This window comes from Coloeus monedula, assembly GCF_965178545.1.
Source record: "Coloeus monedula genome assembly, chromosome: 34".
Taxonomy (NCBI): Eukaryota; Metazoa; Chordata; class Aves; order Passeriformes; family Corvidae; genus Coloeus; species Coloeus monedula.
Window position 1 is genome coordinate 1,422,831 of NC_138814.1, and position 13,448 is coordinate 1,436,278.

The window sequence follows — 13,448 nt, forward strand, 5'->3', positions numbered from 1 at the left end:
AAAGAGGGCCTTCTCCAAATCTCAGCAGCACAGACCAGAAATTCTGTTACCAAATGCAGACATTCCCCAGGATTTCCTGTGTGATAGTGGGGAAAACATGTGGAGGTGGGAAGGACAAACCACGTCTGCTCTGCAGCACGAGTGCGTGACTTGAAGGAGCGCAAGTCTCAGAAAGGAGGATCTACCAAAAAGGAAGTAGCTCCAGTTGCCCGTAGCCAAACTGCCGGAACTGATGGAAAAGATGATGGCATGTCCAATTCCCATGAAGGAACCTCTAAGGTGCAGGCCCAGGGAAAGAAGGATAACCAGGCATAGAGGGGCCCTGCCTCTAGCCAGGTAGAGGCCAGGGAAAACCGTGTTTTTTGGACTGTGTGGATTCGTTGGCCTGGTACATCAGAACCACAAAAATATGATGCCTTGGTTGACACTGGTGCACAGTGTACAACAATTCCATCGCAGCATATGGGGGTAGAATCTGTTTCTATTGCTGGTGTAACAGGTGGATCACAAAATTTGACCTTGGTGGAAGCTGAGGTGAGCCTGACTGGAAATGAGTGGAAGAGACATCTCATTGTGACTGGCCCTGAGGCCCCGTGCATTTTGGGCATAGACTTCCTCCGGAACGGGTATTTCAGAGACCCAAAGGGACTCAGGTGGGCTTTTGGAATAGCTGCTGTGGAGACAGAGGGCATTAAGCAATTGAACACTTTGCCTGGGCTATCAGAGAACCCGTCTGCAGTCGGCCTTCTGAAGGTGGAAGAACAAAGAGTACCAATTGCTACCTCGACAGTGCATCGCCGACAGTACCGGACAACTCGAGATGCTGTGATTCCCATCCACAAGATGATCCGTGAGCTGGAGAGCCAAGGGGTGGTCAGCAAGACCCACTCACCCTTCAACAGCCCCATTTGGCCTGTGTGCAAATCTGAAGGAGAATGGAGATTGACTGTGGACTATCGTGCCCTGAATGAAGTGACTCCACCATTGAGCGCTGCCGTGCCGGACATGTTGGAGCTCCAGTACGAGCTGGAGTCCAAAGCAGCGAAGTGCTACGCCACTATTGACATTGCCAATGCATTTTTCTCCATTCCTCTGGCAGCAGAGTGCAGGCCCCAGTTTGCCTTCACCTGGAGGGGCGTGCAGTACACCTGGAACCGACTGCCCCAGGGGTGGAAGCACAGTCCCACCATCTGCCATGGACTGATCCAGACTGCACTAGAAAAGGGTGAGGCTCCAGAACATCTGCAGTACATTGATGACATCATTGTGTGGGGGAACACTGCAACCGAAGTGTTTGAGAAAGGAGAGAAAATCATCCAGATTCTCCTGCAAGCTGGTTTTGCCATCAAGAAGAGCAAAGTCAATGGACCTTCCCAAGAGATCCAGTTCCTGGGAGTAAAGTGGCAAGATGGACGGCGTCAGATTCCCACTGAGGTCATCAATAAGATCACTGCGATGTCTCCACCGACCAGCAAGAAGGAAACACAAGCTTTCCTAGGCGCCATAGGTTTCTGGAGGATGCACATTCCCGAGTACAGCCAGATCATGAGTCCTCTCTACCTGGTTACCAGCAAGAAGAATGATTTCCACTGGGGCCCTGAACAGCAGCAAGCCTTTGCCCAGATCAAACAGGAAATTGCTCACACCGTAGCCCTTGGCCCAGTCAGGACAGGACCAGAGGTGAAGAACGTGCTCTACTCTGCAGCCGGGAACAATGGTCTGTCCTGGAGCCTCTGGCAGAAGGTGCCTGGTGAGACTCGTGGCCGACCACTGGGATTCTGGAGCCGAAGCTACAGAGGGTCTGAAGCCAACTACACTCCCACAGAGAAAGAAATCGTGGCAGCTTATGAAGGAGTCCAAGCTGCCTCAGAAGTAATCGGCACAGAGGCACAACTCCTCCTGGCACCCCGACTACCGGTGCTGGGGTGGATGTTCAAAGGAAAGGTTCCCTCCACGCATCACGCCACCGACGCTACTTGGAGCAAATGGATTGCCCTCATCACACAGCGCGCCCGAATTGGAAACCCAAGTCGCCCTGGGATCTTGGAAATAATTACGAACTGGCCGGAAGGTGAGACTTTTGGGTTATCTTCTGAAGAAGAAGAGGAGCAGGTGACACGTGCTGAAGAAGCCCCACCATATAACGAGCTACCAGAGAGTGAAAGACAATACGCCCTCTTCACTGATGCTTCCTGCCGAATTGTAGGCGCTAGCCGGAAATGGAAAGCCGCTGTATGGAGCCCCACATGGCAAGTTACACAGGCTACTGAAGGAGAAGGCGGATCGAGCCAATTTGCTGAGCTCAAAGCTGTTCAAGTAGCCCTGGACATAGCTGAAAGAGAGAAGTGGCCAAAGCTCTACCTCTACACTGATTCATGGATGGTAGCCAATGCTCTGTGGGGTTGGCTGGAAAGGTGGAATAAGGCAAACTGGCAGCGCAGAGGAAAACCAATCTGGGCTGCTGAAGAGTGGAAAGACATTGCCACTCGGGTAGAGAAGCTATCCATGAAGGTCCGTCATGTAGATGCTCACATTCCCAAGAGCCGGGCTAATGAAGAATATCGTAACAACAAACAGGTAGATCAGGCTGCGAAAATAGAGGTGTCCCAGATAGACTTAGATTGGCAACATAAAGGAGAGCTGTTCCTAGCTCGATGGGCCCATGATGCCTCAGGTCATCAGGGCAGAGATGCCACCTATAAGTGGGCACGAGACCGAGGGGTGGATCTGACCATGGACAGTATCTCCCAGGTTATCCATGACTGTGAGACATGCGCTGCGATCAAGCAGGCCAAGCGGGTGAAGCCTCTGTGGTACGGTGGGCGATGGTCCAAATACAAGTATGGGGAGGCCTGGCAGATTGATTACATCACACTGCCTCAAACCCGCCAAGGCAAGCATTATGTGCTCACAATGGTAGAAGGCACCACTGGATGGCTGGAGACCTACCCTGTGCCTCACGCTACTGCCTGGAACACCATCCTGGGCCTGGAAAAGCAAGTCCTTTGGAGGCATGGCACCCCTGAGAGAATCGAGTCTGACAATGGGACTCATTTCAAGAACAGCCTTATAAACACCTGGGCTAGAGAACATGGCATTGAGTGGGTGTACCACATCCCTTACCATGCACCAGCAGCTGGGAAGGTTGAGTGGTGTAATGGATTGCTTAAAACCACCTTGAAGGCACTGGGTGGGGGGACTTTCAAAAATTGGGAACAGAATCTAGCAAAGGCCACCTGGTTAGTTAACACCCGAGGTTCCACCAATAGAGCAGGTCCAGCCCAATCTGAATCCCTGCATACAGCATGATGGAGATAAGGTCCCAGCAGTGCATGTCAGAGGTCTGTTAGGAAAACCTGTGTGGATCAATTCTGCCTCCAGTACAGACAAACCCATCCGTGGGGTTGTCTTTGCTCAGGGACCTGGTTGCACATGGTGGGTGATGCAGAAAGATGGAACAACACGTTGTGTACCGCAGGGAGATCTGATTGTTGGGTGAGAACCACCTGGAGTGTGGAATGCCTGTGTGCCCCTGCTCGCTGAGGGTCACTGTCACTGTTTGTGCACAGCTGTGCATGTGTGTGTATGTGTGTGTGTGTGTGCATTAACGTGTGTCTGTAGGGTTAGAATACGTTTGTTTGGGCACTGAGCCGACGATATGGGATAAGGGGTGGAATGTCTTGGGGTGACTTTATGATGGTAGATCCCGTGGTTGATGGACACACGTGTTCCGCTGGACACAGAGGGATGGAGATGGCTTCACTGCAGGTGCTCACGTCCCCATGTACGATATCCGGAATCGATTTTATATTAATTGATCCATCAGACATTGTAAATACACATGCAAGTCACAGAGATATATTTGGTTTAAATCATCCAGAATACATTTCTGATGGGCCTGGCAAGGGCTGTGCCTGGTGGAAGGGCTGGGTGTGGCCATGTTGGCCTGGCCAGGCCTTGTGGGGATGTGTTGCCCTCCCAAGCCAAGCCCTGGCAATTCCCCATGTACAAGTCCCAGAGTGTCCTGGATGCCCCCGTCTCCATCAGCTCCAGCCCCACAGCCCCCAGGGATTGCTGCTCACCTTTGGCATCTCTCTCTGCAGGCCCCTGCAAGGAAAAGAAAGGCAGAGGTGGGAGGCAGAGATCCTGCACAGCCCTGCCTTTCCCTGCTCTGGGCTGTGCAGTGAAGATGATGGGCTGAACCTGCACATCTCACTGGCAGAGGGATTTTTCTGTCCCAGCCTTCACAACCCTGAATCCCCTTTCCCAGCGTGGTTTCTCCCAAGCTCTAAGCAGCTGTGCTCAGCCAGAGTGTGGAGCAACAGTGCTGGCTGCACTCAGGGCAGCTCAGAGCCTCAATCCTTGTTTCCAGAGGATGGGAGTCAGTGTGTGCCTGGGGCAGGGATGCATTTGGTCTCTCCCTTCCCTCTTTGGATTAGAGCTCAATCAGGAGGTAGAATCTTCCTCAGCCAAGAAACTTTGCTCTCTCCAGGTGGCAAAGGAAGGGCCAGAGAGGCTCAGATTCCTGTGACATGGGCTTTAGGAGGCAGCCATACTAAACAACTGTGGGTCGGGCAGCAGCAGCCCTGCAACAGGGCGCAATTTTGGCCTAAACTTTTACCCTCAATTTCCCCAAATCACTCACCGATCTTCAGGACACAGTAGCTGGCTGCAGCTGTGAGGAGGAGGAGGGAGATGGTCACCACTCCCACCACCATGCATGTGGGAAAGGTGTGGGATGGGCCAGGATGAGGAGCAGTGGGAACATGATCTGTTGGAGAAGAGGAAGCAGAGAACAGCCAATGGCCTTAGAGGAAAACAAACTTCCAGCTTATGAACCTCCCAGTGTCCTGGTACTGACAACTGGGGAGCCTTGGCCCGATGCTGAGGGACACTGGGTGTGAGGGAGGGAATCACTCACCAGCAGTGGATGTCCCTGCCTGGGAGCTGCCTGGGAGGAGAAAGGGACAGGGAGAGAGTCTGCAGCTGCCCCAGGTCCTGCACAAACTGAGACACTGTGGGGACCCCCAATCCACCCTCTATCAACTGTGGGGATCAATAAATGAATGCCCTGCTCAGCTGTGGCTCTGCATTAGATCTGGCACCACCACTCTGCCCTTTCTGTGATGCTGGGGCAGGAGAGGAGCAGGATGCTCTGCTGGGACTGGCAGGAGTGTCCCTGGTGCCCAAGGCTGTGCTGAAGTGCACCCTGACCCCCAGCATCCCAACTGCCCAGGGACGTGCCATGGGGCAGGACAGGATCCCCTCCCTCACCTGGGGTCTCAGGAACCCTGGAGTGTTTCCTGTGTGTGCCCCAGTGCCACGACTCACCTGTGACCCTCAGGTTTGTGGGAGCACTGAGGGCAGAGTTCCTCACTCGGTTGTTGCTGTCCTTCTGCTGGTATCCACATGTGAATGTCCCTGTGCTCTCCCTTGTCATAGGAAAAAAGGTCACGTAGCTCCCCTGCCCCTGTTGGGCTTTCAGGCTGTGCACCTGCACCCCGTCCTTGCAGAAGATGATTTGGGTGACAGGAGATTTCCAGGGAATTTGGCACTGCAATATGACCTGTTCTCCTTCCTTTGCAGCAGTGGGTGTTATATGGAAGGCAGGAGCTGGGAGGTCACCTGGAGAGATGGCACAGGGATGGCTCGGGACAGTGTTACTGGTGTCCGGGCAGGAAGGGGAAGAGTTTCCCCTCCAGGGCTTCATACATGGGGGACAAAGATGTTCTCCCTTTCCATCTCCAGTCCCACACAGCTCCCCTTACAGGACCTATCCCTGTACTCACCATGTCCTGGGGAGCTGCAGATGTCCTGGGCTATCACACCAGCACCTGCACCATGGGGCACAGAGGGGTTTGGTCAGATGGGCAACAGCCCAGCTCAGCCCCGTGCCCCTGTCCATGTTCCCACTGCTGAGTCTGCTGGGCCAGCACCTTCCCACCCATGGGGCTCCCAACTGCATCTGCTTGATCTCCCAGATTTATACTTTAAGCCAATTGTGGATTGGCTTCTGATTCCAGATGGATGCTGCTGGCTCCCTAAAGCATTTTAGCATCTCCCATGTCTCACACTATGAACAGAACCACTTTAGAGGAATTGGGAATTGCCCCCTTTGCTCAGAGGTGCATGGGAGCTGGAGGAAGCACTGGTCCTGCTGCCCTCCCCAGAGCAGCTCTGCCCCTCAGTGCTGCACGGCTGCTCCACACACCCTTTCCCCTGGGGCCTGCCCTGGGCCCAGCACGGGCCCTGTCCTGCCCCGCTCAGCAGCCCTGCAGTGCTGAGCCCCAAGGCAAAGCCATCCCCAACTCACCCAGCAGCAGCAGCAGCAGCAGAAGGAGGAGGAGGAGGAGGAGGAAGGCCGGGCGAGCAGGAGACAGCCTGGCACATCCCCCCTGGGCCAGCATTGTTTGGGGCACTGCAGCCACAGCCTCTCCTTGCAGCGTCTGCTGTGGGCTGAGCTCTGCCCAGCGCTTCAAGAGCTGCCTGGCCCGGGGCTTGCAGCGTGCCTGGGACTGGTCCTGCTGCATCTTTGAGGGTGGAAGGACCTTCCCACACCGAGTGGCTGTGGTCAGTGGGGGCCCTGCCTCAGCCCCACTGTGGCCGCTGAGCCTGCAGAGCCCCCGCTTTCATTTCCGCACCCTGTGAGCCCAGAGCACGAGCCGTGTGTGCCTGTCCCTCTGGGGCAGCCTCCTCCCTGCAAAGCCCGCCTGAACCTGGCCCCCACCCTGCTCTGCCCTCTCCTCACTGCTACTCCCAGCTCTTCTGCAGGTGGATCCAAGGGATTCTGCCCGGGCAAACTGGGCATGGGCCCAAGTGGCTACACAGCTCTGTGGGTGGTAGCCAAGGCCATGGGGGCTGTCATGATTTTCTCCATAATCCTGCAGTGGAAGGTGGACAGGGTGCAAGGAGAAGGAGGCTGATATTACAGGTCAAGAACTGGCTGTGATGCTGATTTGAGCAGAGGAGCTTTGGGCTCTCTGAGCAATGGGTGCTGTTTGCAGCTCAGCATCCCCTGGGCACAGCTGGGACTCCACTCACCGAGCAGGGAACAGCTGCTTCTTCCAACGGGATGGGTGAGCCTGCAAAGTTGGCTTTAAACTGGGAATGATGGGGGAAGGAGAGACGGACTGGCCATCCTGTGAGGGAGTGACAGACAGGGCTGATGAGCAAAGGCCACAGGGTGATGGGACAGAAATGAAACACAAACAAGTCAGGCTCCAGCAGGGTCACCTCCAGCACTGGCATTTTCACCTCCAAGTGCCGACAATGCTGCACTGGGGAGAAACCCCCAAGGCCTCTCTGGGCCGTCCCTGGGCTGAGGGGGTCTGGGAAGGGCCTGTCCACTGGGGCAGTGCCTGTGGGGAGTAAAGAGGATGAGGCGGAGCCCTGGGTGTGGTGTGGGGCCTTTGATCTTGTTGGGATAAAGGGCAGTGGGGTGCAATGGCTCCATGACTGGAGTGCTGCAATGGAGGCACACGGGTTTTTAGGAAGGCCAGGCTGGGAAGACAAGGAGAGGGAATTGTCCATTATGTGAGAGAGCAGCTGGAGTCCATGGAGCTCCCGTGGGAATGGCTGAGGAGCCAAGGGAGAGCTCCTGGGTGAGGATTAAAGAGAGCAGAGCTCCAGGTGATATTATAGTGAGAGTCTGCTCCAGGCCTTCTGAGCAGGGAGAACAAGGGGATGAGGCCTCTACTGACAGACAGGAGCAGCTTCACGTTCACAGGGCCTGGTCCTTGTGGGGAATTTCTACAGCTCCAATATCTGCTGGAGGGACAACATGGCAGGATATCTCCTTGTTCCAGGACTGGGAGAGTCAGACATGTCTGGGCTGTGAAATTCACTGAGACCAAAACATCCCCGTGCATGACATTTGCAGTGCCACCTGCTCCATCCCCTCCCCACAGGAGCCACCAGGAGCTGTCAGCCTGGACCAAGGAGATGTTTCCAGAGCTTCTGCAGCTGCCATTCCCTTGGATTCACCCCTCCTGCCTGTTTGCACTCCATCTTTTACTCAATCAAATAGGCAATCAAATTGAAAATGATGTCTTTGTTTGTGGTCCCAAGTGCTCGGATGTTGTGCTGACTCTCACCGTGTGTGACCTGTGGGGCACGTGTAAAATGCTGTTCAAGGGGGACCCAAATCCTTTCCTGCTCACATTGCATTGGACTGCCCTGCACCCACATTTCTCTGAAAGCGGATTGCGGACGTTTGGAGATTCCAAAATACCTTGCACGCATTTTTGAAGTAAGAGCCAGTCGTACAAGAGGTTCCTGATCTCCAAAAATGTGAGGTTTGCTTGGGTACTTCTTCCCTTGAGCTACCTGTTCATCCAGTGAGGGCCTTGTTTATCTTCAGCACAAACCAGAAGCTGCTATTTTTCAGCAGCACAAACGCCAAGTGCCCTTCTCCCTGCCAGGAGCCAACCCCATTTCAGCCAAGGGCAACACAGATCAAGTGACAATGTTGGCAACAAAGGCCCCCCGGACCTGTCTCGTTTGGGCATTATTTCAGTTCTTTACTTGATTCCACTGATGCCTTTTCCTGGTCTTAAAATCAAGAGGCACACACAGTTAGAAGGGGAAAAGGGATTTTACCTTGGTATTTATTTTAAGGATCCTTAGGTGTACACGTCTAGGTATATGCATCGAGATGCACCCCGCCGAATCTATCTCTGTGTCCATGTCTTTCTTCCCCCTCCCCCCCAACATTGGGTATAACATTATAGGCTTTACTAATTAGCAGATCTATCAAAGATTCCCCAATGAGAGGCTCAAGTGAGCCCCCCTCCCCAAGGAAATTTCCCCTGGATGGTTCTATCTTGGTTTACAGAATGTGTTCTGGAGAGGACCTTGGGCTCTGGGGCACACTGATCCCTGGCTACGAAGCTTCTAAAATGTTTAGTCTCTTAGCTTAACAAACAAGTCCAAGAATGTAGGCAAAAAGCACTAGGAATACAGAAGCTGTAAAAGGTATAACAGGGGTAAAAAAGAAAAGGCAAAAATCTTCATGGCATCACCACGGCACTTAATGCCCTTCTGTCCCTGCTGCTCCGTGTGGGATGCCTGGAGACACACGGGAAGGGCTGAGAGAGCCCCTGGGCTGTTCCAGCTGTGCCACTTTGGGGGAGGCTGGAGAGGGCTGCTGGACCCCTGTGGCTGCTCAGGCCAGCACTGACCATCCTGCTCTGATCTCCCCCCCTGACAGCAAAGTGTCCTCAGGGAGGAGGTTCCGGGGCTGTGCACATTCACCACAGCTCTACGGGCCTGTCTCACTGACAGGGCTGGGCTTTGCAGGGCTGGTGTTCTCCTCATGGGTGCAGTTCTGCCAACTGTGAGAGCAGAGGAGGCTCTCTCAGGGCAGGGACTGACCATCAGGGCACTGCTAAAGGTCTGTGACCAGAGCCCAGCCCTTCATTTCTCTGTTCCAAGGGAAAAGCCATTCTGTGTGAACTGGGAAGGACCAGAGTCTTTCCTCCCTCCCAGTTCACAGCTGCTATTGGGAACATCACGGGAGAGGAAACAACAACCAGAACAAATTAAATCTCAGTAAAGTTTCTTTTCACATCAAAGTGAAACAATGAAGACGTGTTAACCCCAAGCCTGTTGTTCTCATTTGTCCTGAGCTCATGGTAAGGACAGCGGGTGCTGGACTCAGCTGCTCACACACAAACCTCTGGTGCCAGCAGAGCTGCCCCGGGCTGTCCATCCATGGAGCCGCAGAAGGGCACAGCTCTGCTCCACAGGAGAGCTGCCTCACCCACGGGTGTGCTCAGGGCAGTTTGAGAGGTTTTTCAGGTTGGTGAGCCAGGATGTTTCTACTTTCAGGAGCTCCATTGCCCTGCAGGAATTCAGGAACAGAAACTTGAGGCTGGGGAAGTCAATTCGGGCACATTTAGAGAATCACATGAAACCACTGGAAACTTCCCTTAGGAGAAGCCTGTTCCAATGCAATTCCATTTCTCTCCAAAATATGCTCTGGCCCCTCTCAGATCATGCTATAGGCTGTGCTGGGAAGATATCAAGGAAGATGAAAGATTCAGAAGCAAATCAAGGCACAGAGTTTGAACCCTCACAAGAATTTCTTGCTCTGATGGCTTTGCTGAATGTTTGAGCCAAAGCTGCTCAGGTCCAAACAGAGCCATGTCCAGCTGGTTGCTCCCTCCCAGCCTCCTCTTTCTGGGAGAACAGACCCAGCTCCCAGGGGTGAGGGGCATTTGCATCATCAGTCAGCATCTTTGCTTGACAGATGGACACCCAAAACTCGATTGTTGGGGTAGGCAGCTGCATTGGATGTACCTGATCCTGGGCAAGCACCTGCAATCAGCCCGGCTGGAGCAGTGGGGTTGGAGCAGAGGAATTCCAGAGGTACCTGCAAGCTCTGCCAGGGTGTGAAACAGTCCCCAGGGCAGGAATTGCCTTGGGGGAGAGGAGCTGTGCAGGAGGAGCCCCTTGCAGAGGTTTCCTCTCTGCTTTGCTGTGTTTGTGCAGGCTGCGAGTGTGGGGAGGAAAACCACAGCAGCGGGGCTGTGCTGTGCCCAGCAGCTTGAGAGCAGAGCTTCCGGCCAGGGAACGAGCTGCCTTGGCTCTGGTGTCGCTGTGAGCAAAAGAAACCTCAGTCAGTGTGAAATTATAAATATTCCCCTATTTTCGCTTACTGCAATGACATTTTAAAGAATACAATTGGCTTTTTAATATTGCATCTCTTTAGGTTTTTGCATTGTTTACAACCTCGTTAATTGTCAGCATTTCTTTCAGTTACACCATTATTCCATGTCTGTGCAGTGAATGAAAAGACTTCTGAAGAATTCAAAAAGATTTCTAGAGAACATTGAGATGAAAGGCATGAAGGTCAAAATAAAGAAAAGAACAGAAAATTTTATTAAAACAAAGAAGGATGAGATAATGCAGGACAAACTGCTGACAGCTTCTCATCTCCACAGCTTTTTCCAAAATCTTATGGCAGACAGAGACACAACAGCAGAAAGGCAGAACACTCTGTGTAGGTCTCCACACACCTGCACTCCCAAAGCTCTGCCATGGCCACGCCAAGCCCTGGCACCATTGCTTTGGGTGGGTCCTCCTTTGCCCACCCCCCTCACAGCTCCATCCTGCCCCAGTTATCAGCTCCTGTTCTGCCTTTCCCACCCCACAGAAATCTCCCTCTCCACTCGGGTGTGCCTGGAACTCCAGCTGCTCTCCCCGCTCAGTTCTCAGGTGGTGTCAGCACAGAGGGACAGGCGGGCTCAGGTGCCTGGGACAGAGGTCCCCAAGCCATGCAGCTCCACCAGGGATGAACCTGGCTCAGCTTGGCTCTCCTGCTCATCCTCATGCTGGCTTTGCTGGGAATCAGAGGAGAACAGCAGAAGGTGCTGCTGGGAGTTCCTGAAGCAGTGGGCAGGAGCCTGGGAAAGGGAAATGCTCCAAGACATCAGCTTCCAGTGAACCCCTAAACTCTCTCTCTGGCCATCTCCTTTCTCCCAGCAGAACTTCCTGGCCCTGCTGAGCAACAAGGGTTGCTCTGTTCCTCTTCTCTGCCTCTGTCCCTTGCCCCCAGCCCAGGATGTGCTCAGGCAAGAAAGCAGCAGATCTTACAGGTGCCCCATGTGCAGCTCTGCTTCTCCTTTCCCAAAGCCCCACATCTCACAGCTGCCCTGATGAGCCAGAGGAAGAGGGGCAGCTGCCCCAGGGATTCCTTCCAGTTCCCAAAGACCAACTCCACTGCAATCCCAAGTGCTTTGCAGAGCAGAGATCCCCTGTTTGACTCAGTGGGCCCTCACTGCTGCCTGCACTGGGCATCTGCTCTCTGTGCACTGCTGATACAAAGCTGAACAGTTCTGTGCTGTTTGGCTTGGCAGAGATCTTTCCCTCCCTCCTCCTTGTTTTAGAGCTTTTCCTGCTTCAAGCCCCATGTTCAGCTGCTGCAGAAAAGTGTGTGTCTCCTGTAAGCCTTGTGTCCTGCTGATCACACCTGGACATGCCATCTCCTGGACACCCACACCACACCCGAGTGCTGTGGCTTTGTCGAGGCAGACGTAACAGCACACACTGCTCGTAATCCATAGTCGAGGAAGAGAGAAAGATTTTTTATTTTCTCTGCTGCCGCTCTTATAGCTCTTCACAGTGGCTGTGGCCTGTTGAGATTGGCTGCTTACAAACAGTGCCAAGGCTGTCTAACAAACAATGGCCGTTCAGGCTGGAAAACAATCAGCTCTACAAGCAAAGGTATCGTTGTTACATATTACCCACACGTTCTTCCTTGTACACTCTTAACATCCCATAACCAGAACATCCTCCCCTCGTGTCCAGAACATCTTCTCTCACTGATTATCTTCTTGGCCTTCTCTGTGGGGTTCACTGAAGCTGCAGAATTTCACTGTAAAATTCTCACGGGTAAATTCTGCCTGGTTTCAGGTCTGATTCTGGGAGGTTTCCAGCCCAGCTGTCAATCTCCCCACCGATGGGCTGCTCTCTTTCACCTGACCTTGTGGGCTGCTGTTCTCGGCGTTCGGAGGGAGACAGAGGCTGCCATCGTGGTGGAGGCAATTCTGCAGCACTGCACACTTCTGCTTTTTCGGCTGCCTTCCTTCTACCGTGAGCGGAGCTTGCTCACCGGAGCAGCTGCTACACTGGGACCCTGACACCCACCTTACTAAAAGAGGGACCTTTTCACCATCTGCTCGGGTGCCTCAGGGAGAAACCCCGGGATTTCCGAGCCCTGCCCCCGCCATTGCTTCGAGCTTTCGTTGCTCTGTAGCCCCACTCGCCCTGCCTGCCCAGACCTCCGGGGGTTCCCGCTGCAGCTCCGGAGTTTGATCCATCTCGTCTGCCCCCTGGGATTTTGCTTGTCCCTGCTGTTCCTGCCTGCTGTTCCCGAGGGTCCGGCCGGACACTGGGATCGGCTGCCCAGCGGTTTGTGAAGCCTTTGTTCCATCCCTTCCCGGGATCCCAGGCCGCCATTGCCCGCGTGTTTCCCGAGCTCGCTCCGGAGCGCCCCCTGCAGCCGCGGGGGAACCATCGCACCTGCCCTGCTCACCGGGAGCCGCCAGCGCCCCTGCCGGCTGCGAGCGGAACTGCACCCGAGGGGAAAGGGCCCGACAGCCGAGAAGGCTGGCACTGGGTTTGGGATTGTTTGCTGTTACTGCCAGAGTTATTGCTGTTTGTTTGACTGGTTATACACATATAGATATATGATAGTAAAGAACTGTTATTCCTATTTCCCACATCTCTGCCTAAAGGCCCTTGATTTCAAAATTATAATAACTCAGAGGGAAGGGAGTTGCAGTTTTCTTTTCCATTCCAAGGGAGGCTCCTGCCTTCCTCGGCCAACACCCGTCTGTCAAACTGAGACCAGCGAATTCCCATTGCTCCCATCCTTTATCCTCCCCTAGCCCCTGGGAATGGGTTTGGGAATCGTTTCTTTACCTGGGAGATTTTTAGGGAAATTT